Genomic DNA, 14051 nt, shown 5'->3' on the forward strand with positions numbered 1-14051 from the left:
CTGATAGGACAAATTAATATCGGTGGAGACCTATGCCGTATGAAACAATAACACTACAATGTATAAATTACCGGTAACTTATAAGATAAAATATCATAATATTATTATATATGTAATGTGTACCCTCGGCGTTTACGAGCGTCCGGGGCCAACTCACGAGGATTTTTTTATATTATATTAGCACCATTGTGGAAATGCAGAGTAGAAAGGCATCCATATACAAGACGGAACTCTTGGTATATTTTAATATGACTTCCCTGAAAATCAGAACACACTAGTTTTATGTTTTTTGTTAAATAATTTTGCTTAATAATAGGGTATAGATTGAAGATATTTATTAGAAAAAATTTATTTCAAGGTGAATAGCAACTTCACTGGAAATTCAGATACATTTTTCTTACAAAACATTCTCAATTATTCTACTTTTTCTCCGGCTAATATGTTAATGGCAATCGGTAATTCTTCTAACATAGATGTTTTTTTTTGTATAACTTTGATAGTATAAAACACATATTTAACTCAATTTAATTCGATAATATTCATTTTCCCAGTTTTCAATTTAAGATACTATCAATAATTATTTTTTATATATTATGTGTATAATACCATTTCTATATCGCATATTAATACAATTTATACATTATTTTTTTATGTGCATAAAAATGTTCATTGTTATTAATCAATGATGCATACCTACTAATGCACTTTATACGTCATATTTTTATACTTATACTTATACCTATATTTATTATTTTTATATCAATACCTTCACATTATGTTACACAATTTTTGTAAATGGAATTATTTTTTTCCTTACAATATGTATAAACATGTAATTTAAAGCCTAATATGTATTTTGTATTCTCTCAGTCCGAGTTTTATGCCATTCGGGTTGCTCGGTATCAAATGTCAATACAAATTTACCTATAATAAAACATATTAAAATAATAAAACATTAAGATATCAAAAAATAATACCCACGATGCTTCGGTTCGTGATTGGGGGGACCCAACCATTGAGAGCTATCCAATCCGCATAGCCTCTCAAATAATAGTTGTTTTTTTATTATTAAAACAAATATTTATAATAATAATAATCTTTATTAACGGAAATTCAATTCCAATTTACATTTTTTTTAAATATATATAATATAATACAAAATATTTATAGCTATAAGTCTATAATGATAGGTACGAATTTATAATTTACAAAAATAATTTACGACAATTTTAAAATTAAATCAAAAGGTATACACAAAATACAAAGTAATACATGAAAAACTTAAATAAATAATAAAAATAAAAACAAAAAGCTTTATAATTTTTTATTTTACATATCTTAATATTTGAACGGAAAATTGTGTTAAAGATGTATTAGAAAAATTAATATTTCTAACATAATTTCCAGCTAACATTAGAATATTTGACGGCGAATTTGACATGTATGACGTGATTACATTTTTATATAAAATAAGTTTTTTTCTCGACAATATAATAATATTATTATATTATTATATTATAATCACCAAAATCATGTCATCCTGAGTGAAGAGGGTCCTTTGACACTAATTTAAATATTTCAATTTGAGTTATTAATTGCCTACCCGACGTATAACGATGAAATACGATATCTATGTACCTACCATAGATTTTCTAAGGAAATTAATATATATTATGTAGAAGTAATATAATGATCTAATGATAATATTAACACAAAATAGAGAGTGATAAATGATAACCACAAGAGTGACCATAATATGTAAATGAGTGCTGGAGAGGTGGACGTACCTATGTGTAAACTGAAGTGAAGTGAACCTGATGAATGTAGTAGGTACCCATTAACTTATAATGAGTAAAAGCGAGTAATGGACATTTTTTGTCAGATTTGTTTTATAATATTTTTATATAATGTTCAATGTATTGGTCTTGTCAATATTTGTATAGGTAAGTCAACATTTGAATCAACAATTTGATAATTTGTGGTAGGTACAATGTACGTCTTATTACTTATGAAACAACAAGAAGTTTGGAAATTATTTAGAGTTGTAAGTTTGTAACTTGTTCTTTTAATCAGATTTGTAATAACTAATAACCAATTGTAGGGTTTAATGTTCAATTTGGTGTGGAGCTACATATGTTATGGCGATTTATTGGCTCATGTAGGTAAGTATATAATAGTACTATAATCATCAGTCATCTGTATCTCATTGTCAGTATATATTAATAATATTTACATGTCGAATTTAATATTGTAATATAATTATGAATATGGTTTTGCATAACATTTTCAAACTTTGAATAATTTCTGCACCAATAGTCAAATCCAATACCTACTAAGTAGGTTGGTATGTTTTAATTAAATTTTAGGATATTATACAATATTACACGAATATTCATACGAAGTCTGTTTTACAAGGTTATTATGTAATCATGAATATTACCTTTATACTTTTAACTGGAAGAAACTGTGAATGTACATACTTCTTTGAATACGAGTATTTACACCACGAAAATCTCAACTTTTCTAACAAGTACTATGGTGTATGCATTTTACCTACCCTTAGTTATGAAATCATTTCGTAAAATTAAATTAAAGTTTCATTTCTTATTTTATATTGAATAATTGAATTTAAATTTAAAATTGCATAATTAATAATTATAACCTTTATGAAACCTAAATAAGTTATAATTTTGTGTTTATTCACGGCATACCTACATATATATTATATTAAAACGAAAAATTGCGTACAAAAATGAAAAGCTAACGCGTGTCAAAATACTTTGTTTGTATTATAGAGTACCATCACACTGTTGAGTAGATAACATAACTTTTTCAAGCGTCTGCTGAAGTATCAGAATAAACAAAATAATCCAAAGTGTAAAAATTCAATAAGATAAACAAAAGGCGAAATAAATATTTACGTAACTAGAAAATTATACGATCAAACAGCATTGCTATATTGTTCGATTTATACTGTACAAAAAAAAAAAATTAAATAGTTTTATTTTATGACGTATAAAATGTTCGATTTGTGTTAATATTTTTTATAAATGTTTCTTATAAGAATAAAAATACTAGAACATATTTTAATACAAAGTTTTTCATAAGGTTATTTTATAAATATATTTAAAAATATCGAAAATACATGCACAGATTTTGTTTTTAATAATCGTTTAAAGCCGTGGTCTTCAACCCTCGGCCCCCACCGTCCGCTTCCTGTCTGCCTTGTCATGATGTGGGGCCCGCGATCACATTTGAAATTTAGCATGTACCTTTTCTGTTTCGATAAAATTATAACGGCTAAGCCATGGCTATCGAAAAAATAATAATAAAATATGATATAAGATAAATTAAATTACCTGCCTGGGTATAAATGTCGGCTGTTGCCTGTTAGTTCGTAATCGATCATAATTGTCGCTAAATCGAAGTCGAGTTTACTAATGGTGCATGGAGGTGGCCTCTGAAATTGTGTGTCCAGCACAAAAACAACTTTTTCCAAATTGAGTTTATCAGGAGTAACTGTAGCGAGGCGTATAGAAGATCTAAGAACTTATATTGAGAGTATAACTACCCTAAAAGAACACATTTCTAAATTTATTTTTTATTCGCTGGCCCTTGACGAGAGAACAGATTTGTCAGATACTGGCTCAATCAGCAATTTCTGTCGGGGTATTGATTCTAATTTTAACTAACCACTGAAGAATTAATCACACTTTTTCCAATGAAAGGCACAACATAAAGTTGTGAGATTTTTAATGCATTAAAATCGACACTCAGTCGTTTTTATATCAAATTAAATAACCTTTCTGAAGTTATAACAGATGGAGCCCCATCAATGGTTGGAAAAAATTAAGGTCTCGTAACGCTAATCAAAAAACAAATGAGTACATGTGGTGTTTTGCAACTTATGCAATATCACTGCATTATTCGCCAAGAAATGTATGTTCAAAATCTGATGACTTTCAAACTATCATGAAAGATGTTGTAAAAACAGTAAATTTTATTAGATCAAGAACATTGAATCGTAGAGAATTTAAACACTTTATAGTTGAAATAGACGCTTAACAAGGTCATATAAAGGAAAACAATTTGAACAACTTAATGATTCTGAATGGAATAATTATTCTGTCCATCTCACGGATACCTATTAGGTACATTGCACTTGAATGAGTTTAATTTACGTTTGCAAAGTCAAATAAATGGCAATCCAGCTAAAAAAAAGGTGGATAAGTGGATGTCGCTCTGCTGTACAGTAGGTTACAAGTGGGTCACTGTAATGGATGGTGTTAAATTTGAATTCAATGATATAATATCATTGTATAAGAAAAACGATTCTGAGCGAAAACGGTTAGTCAGCCTATGATATTACCAAGTATATTTGATGATATTATTGTGAATAAAGTAATTTATATATAACCTATTTACGTGGAGCCTTGTTTTAAATTTTAAATCCTTAGCCATAAAAGTTAAACATTTTATACATTTTTAACCACAAAATAATTAATAAATTATAAATTTGATAAATGTTGTCAAAATTTGAACTTTAAATGCTTATAAAAAAAAATTGTGCCTATGTATTTTTAATATTTTTCAACTGCTATTAGAACGATATATCAGGAGCCTTATATTAAATTTTCACGCTTTTTTACCCAACAAATAAAAATTTATTGTTATTTATAGAAAAAAAAACTAAAAAAATTGAAAACTGACAATGTCCGTAAACAGCTCAAAAAGAGTCAAAATATTTTCAACATTTTATGGTGTATAGAAAATGCTAATATGAACATTCAGTGAAATTTTCAAGTATCTACAGTCATTCGTTTTTTAATTACAATAAAATAAGAAAATTGTTACATGAGAAATCGAGTAAATATCAAATGTTGTAAAAATATAAATTTCAGACGCTCATAAAAATTTAATTTAAGTTTCTTCTAGACATTTTTTTTTTGATAAAGGTAGACAAACTTATGAGTAATCTTATATTACATTTTCAAATCTTAGATTTAAAAAGAAAAATTTTTATGAATTCTCATCAAAATAATTTGCTATTTTTCGTGATTTTTCCGTATTTTGTCAAAATTTGAACTTTAAATGCTTATAATTAAAAACTGTGACTAAGGATTTTTAATTTTTTTCATCTGCCTTTGAAACAATAACCTAGGAGCCTTCTATTAAATTTTCAAGCTTTTTTACTCAACAGATAAAATTTTATTGATATTTATAGAAAAAAAAACTAAAAAAATTGAAAACGGACAATGGCCGTAAACAGCTCAAAAAGAGTCAAAATATTTTCAAAATTGTATTGTGTATAGAAAATGCAAATATAAACAACCAGTGAAAATTTCATGCATCTACGGTCATTTCTTTTAGAGTTACACCAATAACCAAAATCGATTTTGTTAAAAATCGATTTTGCGTAAAAATTCCCGTTTTTCCTTAATTTTTCTTTTGTTTTTCACATCGCTTTTGAAAACTACTGGGAAATTAAAATTTTGACCTCCCCAATGCACCAACGATATTCACTTTCCCATCGAACAAGATACTGAAGTCGAAAATCGAAGCATTATTTCGACTACTTATCGTGTACACAGACACAAAAATAAAAAAATAAAAAAAAAAATAAAAAAAAAAACACACATCATTGTAAAATCAATACATTCATCGTTTCACTCAGAATCTAAAAAATAACACAACTCAGTTCCTGCATGTATGTCAGAATACAATTTTACTTCAACGGAATAATATGCAGAAGCCATTTCTGATTTAAAACTCCAGATTGATTCGAGGTTCTTAGATTTCAAAGCTAATGAAAAATGTTTCATATTGTTTTCAATTCGATTTTATTATCAGTTGAAGATGTCCCAGAAAATATGCAAACGGAGATCATTGATTTACAGAACAATAAAATATTAAAAGAAAAGTACCTACACTACCCTAACCTACACCACATCCGGCCTTAGTACCATTTTTAACTGGCGCTTGCTACATTTCAAATTACTTTATAAAAATATAAAATGTTAGGATTTTTCTGTACTTTATTTTACTATATTTATAAAATCGATATAATGTTTATCGTAAAACGTTGATATAAATTCTTATTCTTATCCCATATTGAACTGTGAAATGTCTTAATAATAGTTAAAATTATTTATCAGGGACATAGTTAACATAGATTTTTTTCAATGTTCTCTAGCCCGCTATTGGCCCTCTTGTAGCATTTAGTTGTCCATCCCTGCTATAGGGTATACATCATAAGAGAATTCATCGGTTTTCATAACTTATTCTTAAAATTAATTCAGGTGGATGCCGTTTATGCAATAAGTTCATGTAAAAAATCATAAATCTTCAATTTTTCATGAACAATTTATCCAGGGTTTTGAAATTTCATGAAATTAATTTTCTTAAAATATTTAATTTATAAGAAAAAAAATTAAAGCAAGAGAATATTTTTAAAAGTTTGTTTATTGTAAAGAATACTAATAAATAATAGCCAATAGAAACCCGAATAAAATAAGTGATAAATTAACCAGTAATATAATACCATTATACCTACCTATAATTTATAACCAATGACATATTAATTTGCAATCTATGGTATTTTGATGGATAGGTAATTAATTATCGATCAATAATCGTTTCTAATCATCTATAGCCAAACATGTTTAAAAGAAAAACAATATTTTTCATAATTTCATTGAAATATTTCAAATGCAGGATCATAAATATTTCTACAAGAAAATATCACAATTATTTTTCATTCATCGTCCTCCCTTCTGATTTACACCAATGACTGGCTCATCGACTTTGATTCGTATAGGGTTTTCCAAGATAGGTGAATAATATATAATCAACTAAATAAATAGAATATACACTTACATATTAATGATATAATACCCATTTGTCAATATATTTTATATTCATTATTTACTTGACAAACCACAGACACTTTAACAAATAATGATCAACATGCATAATATTATATTAGATTTCGGTATAAGTTCAAACCTTAATAACTCAACATAAAATAGAACACTTCAAACTCTAGCAATTTAATTTTTTTCGTTAAGCTGAATAGTGAATTTATTTCGTTCCCCTTGAACTTTGAGTTATTCAGTTACCACGATCGCGAGGAAAGCCCCTTGGAATAATTTGTATGTACTTTATTAAAAACTTAAATAATTTACGATTCTTTACTAACACAAGATATCAAACATATTATTATTAATTTATTTTATTGAGAAATTGAAAAGAGAGACTATATATAGCAGAGTGGGATAAATTATAAAACATTAATTTAACTAACTGAAATAGTGTCACTGCTGATAATAATACTATAAGCAAAATTCATTTTCTTTTTCATTGCTTTTATTTTGAAAGTTAATTAACGTGATGACAGCGGTTTGTTCGGCAAGACTGTCAGTTAGTTTAACTTTGGTTCAATGTTCAATTTTAATTAGAAAATCTCCATAAGACAATTATTAATGATCCTTATATTAGCTTTTATAGATATTAATATATTATACGAAACAGGTATGATATAGATACGAATCATTCATTCTTCGTAGGTTTTGGCGTTGGTCTAGCATATTAGTATTATAACACGTGTTACAACTCAGACGTATAATTATTTCCGTCTAAATTATATACTTCACAATATCAGTTAACTATCTCAACATTACGCTCAATTCTCGACCCGTAAAAATCGACATAATACTTATATGTAGATAACTATATAATATCTTATATGGTATTATAAACTGTATTAAATTAATATTAAGCATAGGTAAATAAATCAATGTTACAATAATAATATTATAATGAATGCATAGAAGAGTACGACTATCTATACTTTATTATATTTTTTATAGTTGATTTGTTCTCCATGTTGATAGGTAGGCCAGGCAGTGTTGGGAAGGAACGCGTTCCTTTTATAGGAACGAAGCTCGGAACGCGTTTCATTTAAAATATAGGAACGAGGAACGGGAACGAGTTCCTATTTTGAAGGAACTTGAACGAAAATTTCCGTTCCTCAAATAATGAAAAAATTTTAACACGTTGAGTGCCACAGTATATTTTATGAAGCGCATATAGTGTGTTTCCGCGCCAAAACTGAGCCGCGACGGCGTCGGTCGACTACGTGTCGTGTTCCGGGTCGTTTCCGGTTCCGCGCGCCAAATTAGTTCTTCTCAAACAAAACAAAATGTCAGTATAAAAATATTTTTCAAATAAATTGAATTAAAAAAAAAAAACAGATTGTTGTATCATACTATGTCCTATACTCCTATGGGCTATAAGCCTATAACCTATAGCATATCTCTATGTGTGGTGTATCGTGTATAGTACACACTATACACGATATACTATACTACTATAGTAATATACATGTATAATATTATGCAATTATGCAATATGAATGTATATATATAAAGTTTCAAGTCTACGCTATACAACTTTTGAATTATAACAAAAAAAATCTAAGACAAATCATTTTTGTTAAAAATCGGTGCTCCTAGAAAGGAGTGAGTTAACCGATTTCAGTGGTGGTCAATGGTGTTTTTTGCGAAAAATTTTTAAGTCAGAAATAATCGGTTAACTCTCTCGGTTCGATTATTTCTGATTACTTAAAAATTGTTCGCAAAATACACCATTGACCACCACTCAAATTGCAAAAAAAGGAACATGAAGGAACGGGAACGCGTTCCTTTTTAAAAAGGAACGGGAACGCGTTCTTTTTTCGGGACAGGAAAGAGGAACGGGAACGAGTTCCTTTCTTACAGTAGGAACGAGGAACGGGAACGAGTTCCTTTTTAAAAGGAACTTTCCCAACACTGAGGCCAGGTAGGGTGATCTCATGTTGTTTTGAAACTGTTTATTTCTCATGAAAGGCACCCTTTAGTTCTATTGCTGGGCATTTATTTTTAAGTAAGTAATTTTTAATTTAAAACAGATTAATGCTGATTTAGATGTTAGATGCAATTTGGATAAACTTTACCAATTCATATCAATATTATAAAATACAAAAAAAAATATAGGTAAAAAAATTGGAAAAAATAAAATAATACCATGGATGATAATATGTTTACAGTATATCTATGTGCATACTATGTATAGGTACCTACAAATATATCTGCTCGTCATAATATAATTCATCATAGAAAATGTATACATTTTTTTATATGAATCCAAAGAAAATTGTTTTTGTATAGTTAATATATTTTGCAAAAAGTAATTTAATCAAAAGATTATATTATAAATTATAATTTTATAATAATATATAATATATAAAGATAGGTAGGTGTATCCAAACATATGTAAAGAGATCAACTATCGAGGAAAATACAGGTAGCTACAAAAAGTATTTGAAATTTGTATATGTATAGGTTCCATCATTTTTATGAAAGAACAATTTCAAAATAGTCTTTTATGTGATGTTCATAAAAAATTCACAGAATTGTATTTTCATCTCGTGGATTTAAGTAGTTCTACTATATTATAAATAATGTATTATGAACCAACGAACCATATACCGCGTAGAAATATTCGTTTGGTAATGTGTGAATCTTGAACTCAATATTTTCTAAAGACCAAAATTTTATTTTTTTCGAATTGAATGCATCAATTTTATAAATGCTTTTTAGGTCATAAAGTAGGTATAAGATATCTGGTATATGTATAATAGTTAATCCACAATGTACTATAATATCCCTGTTGTAGTATCCCTACTGGTTTAAATTAAGTAATTAATGTTTTGATAAACTGAGACATAGACTATCATTATATGGCAGTACCTACGCTTTATTAAATTAAAAAATATAATTTTGGTTAAAAATATTGTTTCACAATACTAATTACTTCAAATTATACATATGATTTTTTTTTGTTTCGAAAACGTTATTACTTTTCGAGATGATTTGTGTTTCTAAGTGTTAACTGTTAAAATGATCACTCTGTATAATTACGAACAAACATACATACTTATTGTTGCTGGTCCGTATGGTTTTGTCTCAAATATGGAAGGCATGTATGCGTATGAACAATATATTATGGCATATAATATAAATACATAATAATGAACTATAATTTAAAACAAAAAATCGCGGGTAAGGATATGACTATTTTTATCACAGGCTATTTGGAATGAAATATCAATGACCCTCGTTGCCGAACACGTGCTACTTCCGACCGGAAACTTAAATGTATACTGACGAGTGACGACCAATACGTATATATTATTCTCAAAGAATATCCACATTTAGTATTTTTTATAGTATAATACTATATTATGATATACCTACTCATTGCCATTTTCGGGAAAATATATCACTGTGATATTTAATCTATGGTAATATTTAGTATAGCCATTGGTTGAAATTTAAAAGTACGATGTAATAGTATAAGTATTTAATAAATGCGTTAATAATTTATGTACATTTTCCTACTCATATTATTGTTTTTTTTTTTTTTGCCTATACTTCTGCTTCGTTGGTGTACCTATATTATGCTATCTACTGTAAAAAAAAACTACCTTTAATGCCTAGCAAAAATGTTTATGGGTGTTTGCCGTCCTAATTAATAACGAGTTCTTAAACTAAAATTTACTTAATGTTTTTCTGATTATCATCATTGTCAAATATTTTAACGCGTTATATTGTATTGTTATTATATACTGTCTATGCCATCCCTGAAAACTTCAAACAAATTACCGTGTTGTGTTTTAATGGACCACCACCATGGATTCCTCTTTTAGGTGATGGTCTAACAAATCTGTTGCCCAACACACCTAACCCTGGTAGATATTTACCGGTAATTGACCAGACATTCGTGCCCAGTATAATAACTATTTAGCCACTATATATAGTATTGTATGACCGTTGTAACGTAATGTTGTTTATCTTAATAATAACCGAAGTCACATGAACTTTCCCGTAATAAAATAAAATACAGATATAACATATAATATTATAATATAAGAGTATAAGAGTAGGTAGCATATTGCACGCGTACACTTTTTCCAGTTTTGTATGGTAAGTAGCATTTTGCGGTATAGCTAGGTAGCATAGGTCAGCGACTAGAACCTTGATGGTTTTACGGTTCCGGTTCCTGTTCGGTTCGTAGAAAAACTAAAGGTTTCGGTTTCTTTTAGGTTCTTAAAAAGTAAAAATTTGTTACCTGTTTTGGTTTTATACTTATGTAAAAAAATTTGCAAAGTTCAAGTGTCGGTTCCGGTTTTTAAATTAATTTAAATAAGGGTTCCGGTGAGGTTCCGGTATTAAAATTAATTTAAATAAGGGTTTCGGTGAGGTTTCGGTTCCCAATATATTCAAAGGGTTCCGGTTCCAAAACCGGTTCTTTTCGGTGAATTTCTAGTCCCTGGTATAGGTATCACCTAACCTAACTTACACGAGTACCTTATTTTTTAATCTATATTTATATTATTGATAATGATAAATGGTAATAAAATTATACATGTTTTGAAAAAAAAAATTATAACAGTGAATAGGTATAGTATCTTACATATACATAAACATACAATTACGACGAATCAAATAAAATAAAGTTACAGATACATATTAATTATTACTATATTATTGTATAAGCAGACTAAAATAATTACGGTAAACATAATGATTTTAAAAGTATATATTGCTATTATTAATATACTACGATTTAATGTATGAGTTATCACATGCCCTACACATAGCTTCGGCGATATTCCACTCGTATAAGTACAAGCTGGCAGTGCAAAGTGCATTATTTTATTATGTATTTTATTTTCAATTTATTATTATATGTACACGTTCATAATATTATTACACGTCGAGTGTACTAATACACAAGCAAGATATTAAGTATGAAACTTGGGGATATTTTAACAATATCATGTCGGTGTACTCAACAACGGTTGTTATCTATTCCGTTTCACAATATTTCGAATCCGCATTTAAATATAATTGTTCCACGAAACGGACAATATCGGAACTCCGGATTAAGTTTTGTTCGGACGGAGGATTATACATTTTTTACACGTACTCGGGACACTGTAGGATAGTTGTATGGTCCAACTCACTTATTATTATTATTCCGGAATAAATTCTGTATCACATAATATTATTTGGTATAGTTTTTTATTTGTAAAGGTAAAAATAAGCGAAAAGTATTGTTATAACAGAAGTTGAATACTCGAATCGCTGACTCTAATCTGTTCGCATTATTCGTTTTGAGCTTAGGCTTTACCTCATCTGCCGCACTGCTCTCCACCTTGTTCGCGGGTCTCTTTTATCAAAAACAAAGCTAATATATTATTTTGTTCAATATTTTACGAATACAAAAACCGTGCAACTGCGTACTACATTATAACAATATATGTTTCTATATAATATGTCATATTATCTACTAAACATTTTTGACTAATTTTAATTTTAAAAAAATGTGCGCAAGTGGAAGTCACTCCGCTGTACAATAGGTTACAAATGGGTGACTGTTATGGGTGGTGTTAAATTTTAATTCAATGATATAATATATTTGTATAAGAAAAACGATTCTGAGCGGAGACTGTTTGTCAGCCTAGGATATTTTATATTATATATTTATATTGTTATTATTAATACGATAGCTGGTTAGGTCAAATTATTATTATTTGTTTATTATCATATTTATATAACAATATACTTAAGAAATTACAATTACCCACGAATAACATTTTTAAAATATAACACAAAACTAAAATAATTTTTCATCGTTTAAATGTCTAATTTTATCCAAATTTGAACATAAAATAACCGTAAAAAAAACTGTGTCTTTATATTTTTATATTTTTTTCATTGTAGCAATCTATTAGGAGCCTTCTATCAAGTTGTCAAGCTTATTGACCCTACGAATAACATTTTATTGACATTTATAATAAAAAAAAAACTAAAAAAAATTGGAAACTAAAAATGTCCGTAAACAACTCAAAACAGTCAATATATTTTGAAAGTTTTTTCGTGATAGAAAATGCCAATATAAGTATTCAGTGAAAATTGCATATATCTACGGTAATTTATTTTTGAGTTACAAATACCAAAATCGATTTTGCGTAAAAATTTCCGTTTTTCCTAAATTTTTTTTGTTTTTGAAAACTACTAGGGATTTTAAATTTTGACCTCCCTACCAACTAGATTCACATTCACATTGAAGTTGAATATCGAAGTATTGTTTCGACTACTTATCGTGTAGGTACAAATACACAAAAAAATAAAAATAAAATAACACATCATTGTTAAATCAAATTACCAAATTATCAAATTACATTTACACAGTTATATTTTGTATATGTATACAAATAATTCAAGATTAGGTTATATTGTTACCGTTGATTTTTTTTTTTATGTTCCTAAAATTTAAACCAGATCGAAAGTGTCATCAGTGGGTATCTTCTTTCCCCAAATTATGTAAATCATGTTTTATTTGTTTCCCTCTTGTCGCACATATTATACTCGTTCCTAAAATAATATTGGAACAGCAATAAGTAATTATTGTTTCATAATCTTAAAATGTTTTTGTTGGATTTTATGAACAACGAGTTTTTTTCATATCTCATCCGACTTGACCCAACCTCGGTTTGTCTTTGGAGGGCACCACCGGTCGTGTTGTTTTTGGACAATCGTCACTGCGGATCATTATTCGTATAGACATTATTGTTTATTTGCCATGCTTTGTATACTCGTAATATTATTATCCTGCAACGGATATCATACAATTAATAATACTAAATTATTTAAGTAGGTTGGATGCCTTTGTACTTTATACAATGCCCTTGTCCGCTCTCTTCTTGAATTTGGATCCGTGATCTGGCAACCGTATTTAGTCAAAGACCAGCTACGACTTGAACGCGTCCAAAATAAATTTCTTAACTTTATTGCCTTCAAAATGAACATTTATCACGAAAATCATGATTATTCCAACATAAGGCAAGTTTTGAACATCCCAACTCTTACCTCTCGCCGTGCAAAAGCAGACTTAGACTTTCTAAATTCAATTCTAAGTGGTTCTTTGTACGTTCCTGATCTCCT

The 14051-nt window shown here is 28.2% G+C and overlaps 1 protein-coding gene across 1 annotated transcript in view; it reads right to left on the bottom strand.

The window, feature by feature from the left end:
• The window catches only part of LOC132949743 (lachesin-like), a 277467-nt gene that overhangs the window by 108304 nt on the left and 155112 nt on the right, over positions 1 to 14051 (bottom strand). The gene's annotated exons all lie outside the window — the stretch shown is intronic.

This window comes from Metopolophium dirhodum, chromosome 7 (genome assembly GCF_019925205.1).
Source record: "Metopolophium dirhodum isolate CAU chromosome 7, ASM1992520v1, whole genome shotgun sequence".
Lineage (NCBI taxonomy): Eukaryota > Metazoa > Arthropoda > Insecta > Hemiptera > Aphididae > Metopolophium > Metopolophium dirhodum.